Raw genomic sequence first — 11,333 nt, forward strand, 5'->3', positions numbered from 1 at the left:
CAGCAAGTGGACACCACTTGCTTGTATTTTGCTGGTTCTTACAATATTACACGGTAGCACAGTGTTGTGTCATAACTCCAGGGTCCCAGGTTCGATTCCCAGCTTGGATTACTGAGTGGAGTCTGCATGTCCTCCCAGGGTCTCCGTGGGTTTCCTCTGGGTGCTCCGGTTTCCTCCCACAATCCAAAGATGTGGAGGTTAGGTGGATCGGTATTACTAAATTGCCCTTAGTGCCCAAAAAGGTTGGATGGAGTGGAGGTGTGGGCTTTAAGTAGGATGCTCTTTCTAAGGGCCAGTGCAGATTCAATGGGCCGAATGGCCTCCTGCACTGTAAATTCTTATGATTCTATACAGCTAAAATAAGTTGCTGGTGGCAGGCTATAAAACAGCCGTCTGAACAAATGGGAAGGTTCTTTGTTGTGACCACAACTTTTCTGCCCAACTCTATTTCCATTATCATGAGACTTGGTGGCAGGGATGTTTTCAAATTTAAATTTCACTTGTAAATGTTTTACTTAATTGACGAGTGCATCATCGTTATTTGTTGAGACAAACTCAGTCAGAGACCAAATGTACTGGCATACTTCAAGGTTGAGACACATTGGTTACAGGGGAGTTCGGAACATTCCCTTTTTGGTGAAAGAATGTGATGTTTCGCAGTTCACTACTAAATGGTCATGTTGTACTTGCTACTCCTTGGGACATGGTTGAACTTGCAAGCACTCAGCTGGCTCTCCCTTCAATGCATTCTAAAGGACATTGTCTGAGATAATTGCAATGTTGGAGATGAAGTCAAAGTCCCATTAGGACTGCCAGCCAATGCCCCGAGATGGACCCACATGTGGACAGTACTGACGCCACCTTTTTGGCCCCTCATTTTCTTACCTTCACTGTTCCCACCACAATGAGGACATTATGTACTTCCCTCTTCCACTCTCCCATGCCCCAGCCCCACCCTCTGGCCTACCTTCGTCCGTTTATTCCTCTATGCCCATTTTTCACTTCACTGGAAATTTGATAACGGTCTATGAGATTATGACAACAAAACCTGTTCCTATTACCCATTCTTACAAGGGTTAAGGGAGATAAATTATGAAGAGAAATGTTTTTGCAACCAAGTGATGATGTCATTGGACTTGCTGTCAACGTGGGTGGTGAAAACAAAGATGAATCTTTTTTTTAAATGGATGGGCACGTGAACAAAATAAAGTTACAGGGCTACGGGGCTAGAGTGGGGAATGAGTCTGATAGTATTGTCTACAAAGTGCTATTGTGGACTTGATGGGTCAAATGGCCACTTCTGCTGTAAATTACTTAATTTGTTGTGTTGTAATGATGTATACAGAACATATAGTTCTAGAAGGATGATTTTTTTTAAAGTTTAGAATACCCAATTCATTTTTCCAATTAAGGGGCAATTTAATGTGGCCAATCCACCTACCCTGCACATTTTTGAGTTGTGGGGGTGAAACCCACGCAAACACGGGGAGAATGTACAAACTCCACACGGACAGTGACCCAGAGCCGGGATCGAACCTGGGACCTCGGCGCCGTGAGACCACAGGGCTAACCCACTGCGCCACCGTGCTGCCCGAAGGATGATTTATTAATAAACACTTGGAAAGATAACTAACGCACTATAACTATAATACAGATGATGGCAACTTAATGAATTCAGTGAATTCTCCTGGAGCTAAGTGCTACTATCCTCTTGTAAGACTTACTACCGACTGGCGGGTACCTCAAGTACCCGCACTACTGCTGATGAATAGACAGCTGCAAAAGACCCTGCCTTCCATTCCAACTCCCTGTGGATCGAGGACTGGAGCATAAGCTGTTTTTTCAAAGGAGGAGGCAGAAAGGGTTCTATGATAGATCCACAAGGACGCTCCAGCCACTACAGCCAGGTGATATGGTAAGATTCGAGGATGCAAATGGAAATGGATGGTCAAGTCTTGCGAAGGTTTCATCACAGGCAGGTCCACATTTGTTTATGGTTCTTACTGAGGATGGTTCAGTTTTACGAAGGAACCAAAGAGAGCTAGTGAAAGCACAATGTCCTTTCATGCTGAGCCCGGCAGAAGAGCTGATGTGTAATCCCAAAACACTTGAAGAGAACACACACGGCCCAACAGAGCCAGAGATCAGAGAAACATCCACAGGAGTGACAACAGAACAAGCAGGTACACCAGCGACAAATGAAGGTGGAACACGATCACCGATCCAGCCATCACTCAGGAGATTGACCAGATTACGCCGCAAACCTGAGACTAAACTTGTAATAAACTGTGTACAATATATGTTCAAACTTATCATGCATATTATGTTGTGTAAGGAAGGCTTTGGCACTCTGCCTTTTACGTATCGTATCCAGTTGAAGGAGAATGTGAAGCGAATCGTGCACGGGCTGAGACGTGTACCTGCTCCGCTGAAGGACAAACTGAAGGCTGACTTACACAGAATGGTGTCTCTAGGAGTCAATAGACGCACAGAGGAAACATTTGCCACTTTGGCAGGTCGTTCTATTTGTGCTGTCCATTTAAATCATGTTCACAGCAGCCAGGTGGTCGATGCATATCTCATTATCCACACTACGTGGTCCTGCTTGGTCAACTGTTGGAAGTTAGGGACATCGCCTGGTGACCTGTTCTGCCATACTTGTAACAGATTTTTCCAAGCGCGGAACATTGTTGTGGCAAATGTCGCTTCTTTTTTGATAATATTACAGTGCTCTCAAAATGGCCACCCGCACGGAGACCACGCTTCTTTTTTGACTATGTCACAGTGCGCTCAAAATGGCTGCCCGCACTGAGACCATGTTTCTTTTGTGACTGTGTCACAATGCTTATGACGCCAGCATCCTCTGCCCGAATTGTGCCAAAATGTTGCTGGTTGAGCGTACTAATCTGCTGTACAGCTTGCATAGCAGATCTTGATAGTATTTTCTAATTTCAGGATCTCTTCCCTTAATAATCTTTTACGTATTTTGTCATTCAATATGCCAAACGCTATCTGGTCATGGATCATCGAGTTTAATGTACGAAAATTGCATGACTTTGACTGCAAGTAGATTACAAAAGAATCAACAGATTTGCTTGCTTTCTGGGTAAGCATACAAAATAGATGACATTCATATGTCTCATTTTTCTTTGCAGAGCAATGCCGATCAAAGTACTGTATTTTTGCATCAAAGCTTTTGATTTCATCTTCTCTGTCGAAGGCAAAGATGTTGTATTTTTCTAGTGCTCACCTGTTACCGTGAACAGCAACGCAATGCACTCTCGTCCCTGCCTGCAGACGAAGGGGGGCATGGTAGCATAGTGGTTAGCACTGTTGTTTCACCGCTCCAAGGTTCCAGGTTTGATTCCCGGCTTGGGTCACTGCCTGTGTGGAGTCTGCACGTTCTTCCTGTGTCTGCGTGGGTTTCCGCCGGGTGCTCCGGTTTCCTCCCACAGTCCAAAGACGTGCAGGTTAGGTGGATTGGCCATGATAAATTGCCCTCCGTCTCCAAAACAGTTAGGTGTGGTTACTGGGTTACGGGGATAGGGTGGAGGTGAGGTCTTAAGTGGGGTGCTCTTTCCAAGAGCCGTTGCAGACTCGATGGGCTGAGTGGCCTCTTTCTGCACTGGAAATTCTATGAACATAGAGTCTAAATTGTTGTTTGAAAACACCCTAATTTTGATCTATGTTAGCAGAGACTTGAAGCTGATGGGTGCCGATAAACCTCCCATCTCTAACTTCACAGTCTTCCATTGCGTTGAGTTGCAGATTGCCATAGTTCACCAGGTTGACGGAAGAATCCTCTCTTTTTGTTCTTCAGCCTATTTTGCCCTGTCTTCTCCTTTGTTATCTTTAAGAGTTCTGCATTTCTGGTAGCATATTGTGTTCTGTGATATAACCGTTGTAATGATCTACACAGAATATATAGTTGTTTAACTAAAAGGATGGTTTATTAACAAACACGTGGAAAGATAACTAACCAACTATAGTACAGACCATGGCAACTTAATGAATTCAGTGAACTCTCTCCTATATTCCACTTTGTGGTAATATGTCGTTATTCTTCGCCTTGTGATCCATATTGATAATGAAACCACCTATCTTTAGATTGAAGCAAAACTAATTTATTGAATAACGATTAATCACATAACGTTTGTACACACTACTGAGCTATAACTACTAATAAAGTAAGGTTGAATCTGTTAAACAGTAATCTATAATTTAGTATTAACTAATGATGACCTCGTGTTAACTCTCTCTAATCAAAACTACTCCTCGTGCTGCGATCAATACTTCTCCTTTGCTAACTCTTACTAACTACCCAGCATTCCCTGATGTCTGATATTTACCCTTGTAACTGGTGGTGCCCACTGGTGCTTGAATTACACTGAGATGTAATAATTAACCCTTCACTGGTGTACCCTATATACATATCATTATACTCTCCTGGAGCTACTTCAAGTGCTATCCTCTTGTACGACTTACGACCAACTGGTGGGTGTCTCAAGTCATGTGGTTGATGTCTGATGCAACCTGTTGGTCAGAGGTCATACCGATAACTATGTGCACTGATTGATGTGTACATGCACATATCACCACATCAATAGGCATGAAATTTCATAGGATAGATTGGGCTGAACTGGATAGAATTCTAATTAATAGAATGATGCGTACTGGTTGCAAATCTAAGGGAACTAACAAATACAAGATTCCAGCCCAGAAGATTATTTTTCTCCAGAATAATTCATTATTATTTTAAATTGAGTACCGATCTGTATTTGTATTCACTATATGTTACAAGCAATATTACAGCTCCTAGTTGATAAAAATAAGGAGGTTCTTTGGTAATTAAACACATGTCCAATGGAATATAACACTGAGACAATCTTTCTTTCACAACCTGAAGGAAGACCTATTTTAGTTCAAAATAAAGTAATAAGTTATGTTCAGGAAAAGTCGGTATGCTGTAAGAACGTTCAGAAGATTAGATGTAAGAAGAAAATTGAAATAAAGGACCAGTAATCTCTAATTGAGCATAAGAAATGTGTTTACTGTTAGAAATAAATGTAATTACATATTAAATATCCATGGGAATAATCATTCAGGTTAAAAGTAAATAGAACAAAATAATGAAGTGCAAAAAATCTTTTTTAGAAAGTTGCAACATGAGATTGTTGAAAACAGCACTGCATATTCAGAATTTGCCCATTCTCCTAGTTTCTCTGCCTGCGTCACATCTGAAGATGCCACCTTCAAAATGGTCCTTCTGACATGTCTGCTTTTTTCTTTGACCAAGGCTTCCCCCCACCTGTGGTCGATGGGACACTCAAACAGGTTCAAACCATTTCCCATATTTCTGCCCTTACCCCTTCCCCTCCCTCCCAGTGAAGCTTCTCTCACAGCAGGTTCCATAGATGTTGTGATTTCTGTAGCAGCTTTTAGGGTTAATGCACCTTCAGTCAACAATTTCCTTTGGATAGTTTCATTCCTGAAGCCACAAACTAATCAGTCACAAAGTGTATCATCCAAAGTCTGTCCACATTTGCAGTACTTTGCCAATTTTCACAGTGATGCCTCTGCACGATGGTGAAAGCAGAATCTTTTAGCTATTAATAGTGGATGGGGAGAGAAATATTACAAATCGGTCATTAATTCATCAAATAACCTATTCCCAGATTTAGCTGTGTGCACAAAATTCTGTAGCAACATGAATGTTTCCTCCCAACTGAGCTGAGAAAGGTCACAGTATGCAGGTCTGTGAGTGTCTTGTTGGCTTTAAGGAATGAATGGAGCCTTTCCTCATAAGAGTTCCATGTCTCCTCGTCAAACGTGTTCATGGTGCCTTTTCTTCCCGCCATCCTTGGACTGCAGCTCCCTGAACTGTGCTTCAGGCTGTCTTACCTGCCTTTTAATTTCTCTCTGTTAAAGAAGACAAACTCGCAGAGCACAAGCAGAATAGCTGTTTCTGTGCCTCACCATTGATTCCCGACAGCAGGTTGCAGAGCTGTTAGTCCCGTAGGTCCGTGTTCCCGTAGCCTGTTTCAGTGCTTTGTGCACAGCCTCTGCAGCTCTATCCATTAAATGTTAAGTGTACTGAAAACTTTGGTCATCCATTTGAAATAAGCCCCCAGTAATTTGCAGTTGTCCAATAGCTTTTTTTCTATTTGTAAACCCTTTACTTCCACTAGGGGCTGTCGTGATCAACTGGATGATTCGCCAATGCCCGTTACAATACAGTATCCAAGTATTTACTTGAGAGTTGTTTTTACTTGCCACAACAATGATTTCACCTTGCAAGTTGATGATTTTTCTCCCAACCTCACTCACGATGGTGAATGGGCCTGGATCTCCATCAAGGTTCCTTCTCCTCACTCAGAAAATTGTCAGCAAAAGTTGTTTTTCTCCTGTTTTTTTAGAGCCCAGATCTCGTTGGCAGTTTCTCTTTTGTTATATTCTTTGTTGTCACCACAAAGAGAAAGAATCAGAGTTGGTGCAGGTTGAGTTTGTATAACCTAATGCAAAGGGTTTATTTAACAAGATGCTGCTCAAACAGGGTACAATGGTGAACTCCACAAAAGCCTGCAAAACGCTCCAAAGACGTCATTGCGTAAAATGTGAAATTACACCAGCCAAAGGTGTTACTCTGATACATAGCAAAATATAATATCAATAGCAATGATCCCAAAAGATGCAGGCTGAAATAATTATAACCCTATTTTCCTATCACTTCAGCAAAGAGAATTGCAACACCAGTTATTTTGTTCCTTCGTCTAAAATCTGTTTTTGGTTTATTATGGACCAGAGTTTAGAGCACCCCAAAGTGTATCATGGTGTTCAACTGACCCACAACTTTCAAATAGATTTTGGTTATGGGGAGCACAAGGGCCCACTCCACAGGTGTGATGCAACAGAGAACTAAAATACTTTTAAAACAAAACAATGTTTATTATATGAATTTAGTTAACATTTTATACATACACAGTAAACATCTTAGCAACTATCAACTCAAATACTTCCCCCAAGACTACGATACTCTATAAGTAACCCTTAATCCTTCCCAGCAACATCCATAAGACAAATACACTCTTTCACAAAGACAGCAGGTTTTAATTCTCTACTGAGAGCAGTTATCACTTTTAAATTAGCAAGTGATCTGAAGACATTCTTTTCATGCAGAGAGGGATCAAAATTACACCTTGTTTGGCTGGATGCAGCTCCAACTCTGAAAACAAAACTAAGCACATGTAGCTGCCAGCTCAAAAACGATAGCAAAAGCAGACAGACAGCCCAGCTCCACCCACACTGACATCACTGCAGCTATTTGATAAACACCCACTTAAAGGTACTCGCACATGACAGGTTATTTAAAAATATGTTGCCCATGGCTAACTAACATTGTATTTCACATGCACATATTGCACCGGTGTATGCTTAGTATACCTCAATTCTGTGGTCCTCGTATTTGAGGATGCAGGGAATTTATGATTTATTTTAATGCCGATAGACAGAGGAGGTGTTTGCAAATGTGGGAAAAGCAAAACTCAAGGCCATTGATATAATATAGTCACCAAGAAACCAAATAGAGAATTCCGAAGAAATTTCTTTATCACCGAGTGATGAGAATATGAAACTCACTACCACAGGGAATAGTTGAAGCAATAGTATAGAGCATATAAGGGAGATGCGAATAAAGGGTTGTGCTGATGGGGTCAGGTGAGAAAGAATCATAGAGGCTGGATAGCCTGGACAGATTGGGTTCAATGGCCTGTACTATATATTCTATGTAACTCTGTGACTTGAAGGTCGAAAGTGAGTTTGTGTAGATGAGGACATTGAAGGCAAAAGAAAGGAAGTTTTTGAGCAGGATCTCAGCAACATCAATTATCATAATCAATAGATTGCAAAGTTTTTTTGGACTCTGAGCTAAAAGTTTAAGGCAAGATGGTAGTGGTCAATGGACTTTCCTGGTAATTGCCCAGAGTTTGTTGAACTTTGAAAAATCAATCGAATTTCTGCCATGGGAATCAAGTACAAAGTACGGACCTAATCACAAAACCACTCTTGTATTCTTCGCCACTTTGTTCAAGGACTTTTCAATGTTAAGGGACATTGTTGCAAATTGTTTCCAGCACACTGTCAATGCATACTGTTTAGCATCTTTAAATTATTTGCTTGAAATATTCATTTCACAAGCATGAATTACAGTTCTCTTCTAAAGATGGGCATGTAGTATGGTCTGCATATAATAAGCAGTATTCAGGTGGGCATTGGGACAATTTCTTTGGAGGATTTTTTTGTAAGGGAGTAGTGTTTTAGCTGTCTGATTTGGTACAGGTGGTCCAAACTTTAGAAAACATTTTGATGAACATATCCATCTTTCTAGTGAACATTCTTTACTCTGGTGTTTATTTACAGAGAAGCTAGCTACCCTCAGGCATTTTCCTTGATAATAAAACCTAGATTGGTTTCACAATATTATTAGTGCACAGTGGTTAGCACTGCTGCCTCAGAGCTCCAGGGACCCGTGTTCAATTCCAGCCTCGGGTGATTGTCTGTGTGAGTTTCCTCCGGGTGCTCTGAAAAAGAGCTGAAGATAATATTTTTTTAAAAAGCTGCGAGGTTAATAAATGCTGATATTCAGAAAGATCTAGATGTTCCTGAATGCAGAGAGTTAGCATGGAGTTCTGGTAACCGATTAGGAAAAAAATTGATGTTTCGCCTTTAATCCAAAGGAATCAGAGTATAAAAATAAGGAAGTCTTGGGCTGGATTCTCTGCCGCCCGCTGCCGGTAAAGGAGTTCCCAATGCAGCAGAGAATCCAGTGTCAGACAAAAAGCGGTAAAGGCATACATAGATAGGGGAGGTCAGGAAGGAGTGCCAGGAGCTCGTGGATGTGATTGTGAGTGTAGATCGGGAGTATGCGAGTGACCCAACGCCGGAGTTACGGGCACGCAGGAAGAAGCTGCAAATGCAGTTCGACCTATTGTCCACAGGTTGGACAGTGCGGCAGTTACAGCGCTTAAAGGGGGTGGTGTATGAATATGGGGAGAAGGCTAGCTGCCTTTTTGCTCATCAGTTACTGCTACAGGAGGTTGCCAGGGAGGTTGTGCAGGTGCAAAGGCTGTGGGGTGGGTTGGCCTCCGCCCCAGAAAAGGTGAACGGGCATTTTAGACCTTCCGGTATAATTTTATAAGAATTTTGCAGATCAGTTGGCCCCGTTGGTGTTGGAGATGTTTAGTGATTCACTGGCACGGGGCTCTCTCCCAGAAATGTTGAGGCAGGCATCCATTTCCTGCTCCTGAAGAAGGATAAGGACCCCACAGAGTGTGGGTCATACCGCTCAATTTTGCTGCTCAATGTGGATGTGAGCTTTTGGCTAAAGTCTGAGCGTTGACGTTGGAGCTCTGTCTCCCAGAGGTAGTGGGGGAAGATAAGACAGGTTTTAAAGGGCAGAAAACTGTTGTCCAACATGAGGCGGTTACTCAACATAGTTCTCACACCGGCAGTAGGACGGAGCCAGAGATAATTGTGTCTCTGGACACAGAAAAAGCGTTTGATAGGGTTGAGTGGAGCTATCTTTTTGAGGTTCTGGAGACGTTTGGGCTGGGCCTGGGTTTGTGTCGTGGATGCGGCTGTTATACGAAGCTCCATCTACTGATTTGTGCCCAAACATTACGAGCTAGGGGTCATAGTGGGACAAGGCAGGGGTGTTCTATGTCTCCACTTTTGTTTGTGTTCACAATCACGCTATTGGGTATCATTTTGAGGGCATTGAACAAGTGCTGAGGAATGTGAGGAGTGTGGTAGGTGTCCCTATATGCGGATGACCTCTTACTGTACGTAAGGGATTGGGGCCAGTTATGGGGGATATCATCAGTATATGAAGAGATTTGGCTCCTTCTCGGAGTATAAAGGTAATATCAAAAGGAAAAACAGTGGGTGTGATTCTCTGTTTCAAAGGCTGAGTGTTGACACTGTGACTGAATTAGTGGACTTCTATGACAAATAAATTATCATTGGTTTCATGGTCCAATGAAAATGGTGCCTGATTCGACGGGGTCGGGATTGCCACTCGAGAGCTAACAAGCTGCAGCTGCATATTAACGCTACACTCCCCACACACACTTATCCCAGCCAATAAGGTGGCAGCACGAAGAGCAGCACCCCAGTTCTCGGATGCAGAGCTCGAGACCCTGCTGGATACCTTGGAGGAGAGATGGGTCACCTTGTTTCCAGGGTTGGGAAAGAAACAGTCTTGCGCGCTACTGACACTAATCCACATCCCACCCGCCCGCCGTGTACGCAATCCATGCCAGCAGCTATACTGCCTGCCATGGTCGGGTGCCCTGGCCACAAAAGCCACCAGCTGCCCACCACCTGTGCTGCACGCACTGTGCACTTTCTGTTTATACTCCCCCCCCCCCCCCCCCCCAAAGGAGAAGGTGGTACGTAACCGCAGAGAGAGAGAGAAGAAGACCAGAGGCCTCACCGCTGAGGAGCGGCTAGTTGGTGGGCCTGGGGAGAGGGCAGTCACCTAAACGAATGTCGGCATTAGGCAACCTTTGAGTTGCGGTGTTCCTATGGCACGCTTGGCATGATCCCACACCACTACCTCACACCGCCCCCACACCACCTCCACACCATCCCGCCTCCCCCTCACTATCCCCACCCTACCTCCCCCCCACAACACCCCAACCTGTGATTCAATCATGCATCATGTCTTGTGATTTGCAGGACCCAGAGGCGGGCCCTTCTGGTGTCCCCCGCCCCTGACCGCAAACAGATTCCAGTGACAAGGCAGCAAGGGACAGCGAAGCGAGCCGCTAAACAACACCCCAAGACACCCCAGAGCACCTCTCGGGGTGGTGGGGGGGGTGGTAGGGTTGCTATTTAGCCCACTGTGCTAAACCAGCCCCTAAGTTGTGGAGCACAGTAAGAAGTCTTACAACACCAGTTTAAAGTCCAACATGTTTGTTTCAAACACTAGCTTTCGGAGCACTGCTCCTTCCTCAGGCGAACTTTATTTTACACAGACTCAAATGAGGGGAAGGGGTGTCATTCCATAAACTCTGGTACATTCACACAACAAGAATGGGATAAGGGAAAGAGAGAATTGCAAGGAAAATAGCACAGACAAAATAAGAATTGTAGTTTCATGTGCGTTCAAATTCCAGAATCAGAAGTCCAATGGTATATTCCTTCACAGAGGTTAGCAGGTTAACGTTGGCACTGGGTGATCCACTTTTCCAGTAGCGATGACTGTCACAATGGGAAAAGCACAAAGAGATGAATTTGTCTTGTATTAATGTGTTCAGACATTCTTGCAGATGAGG

The sequence above is a fragment of the Scyliorhinus canicula genome, chromosome 5 (assembly GCF_902713615.1).
Source record: "Scyliorhinus canicula chromosome 5, sScyCan1.1, whole genome shotgun sequence".
NCBI classification, from domain to species: domain Eukaryota; kingdom Metazoa; phylum Chordata; class Chondrichthyes; order Carcharhiniformes; family Scyliorhinidae; genus Scyliorhinus; species Scyliorhinus canicula.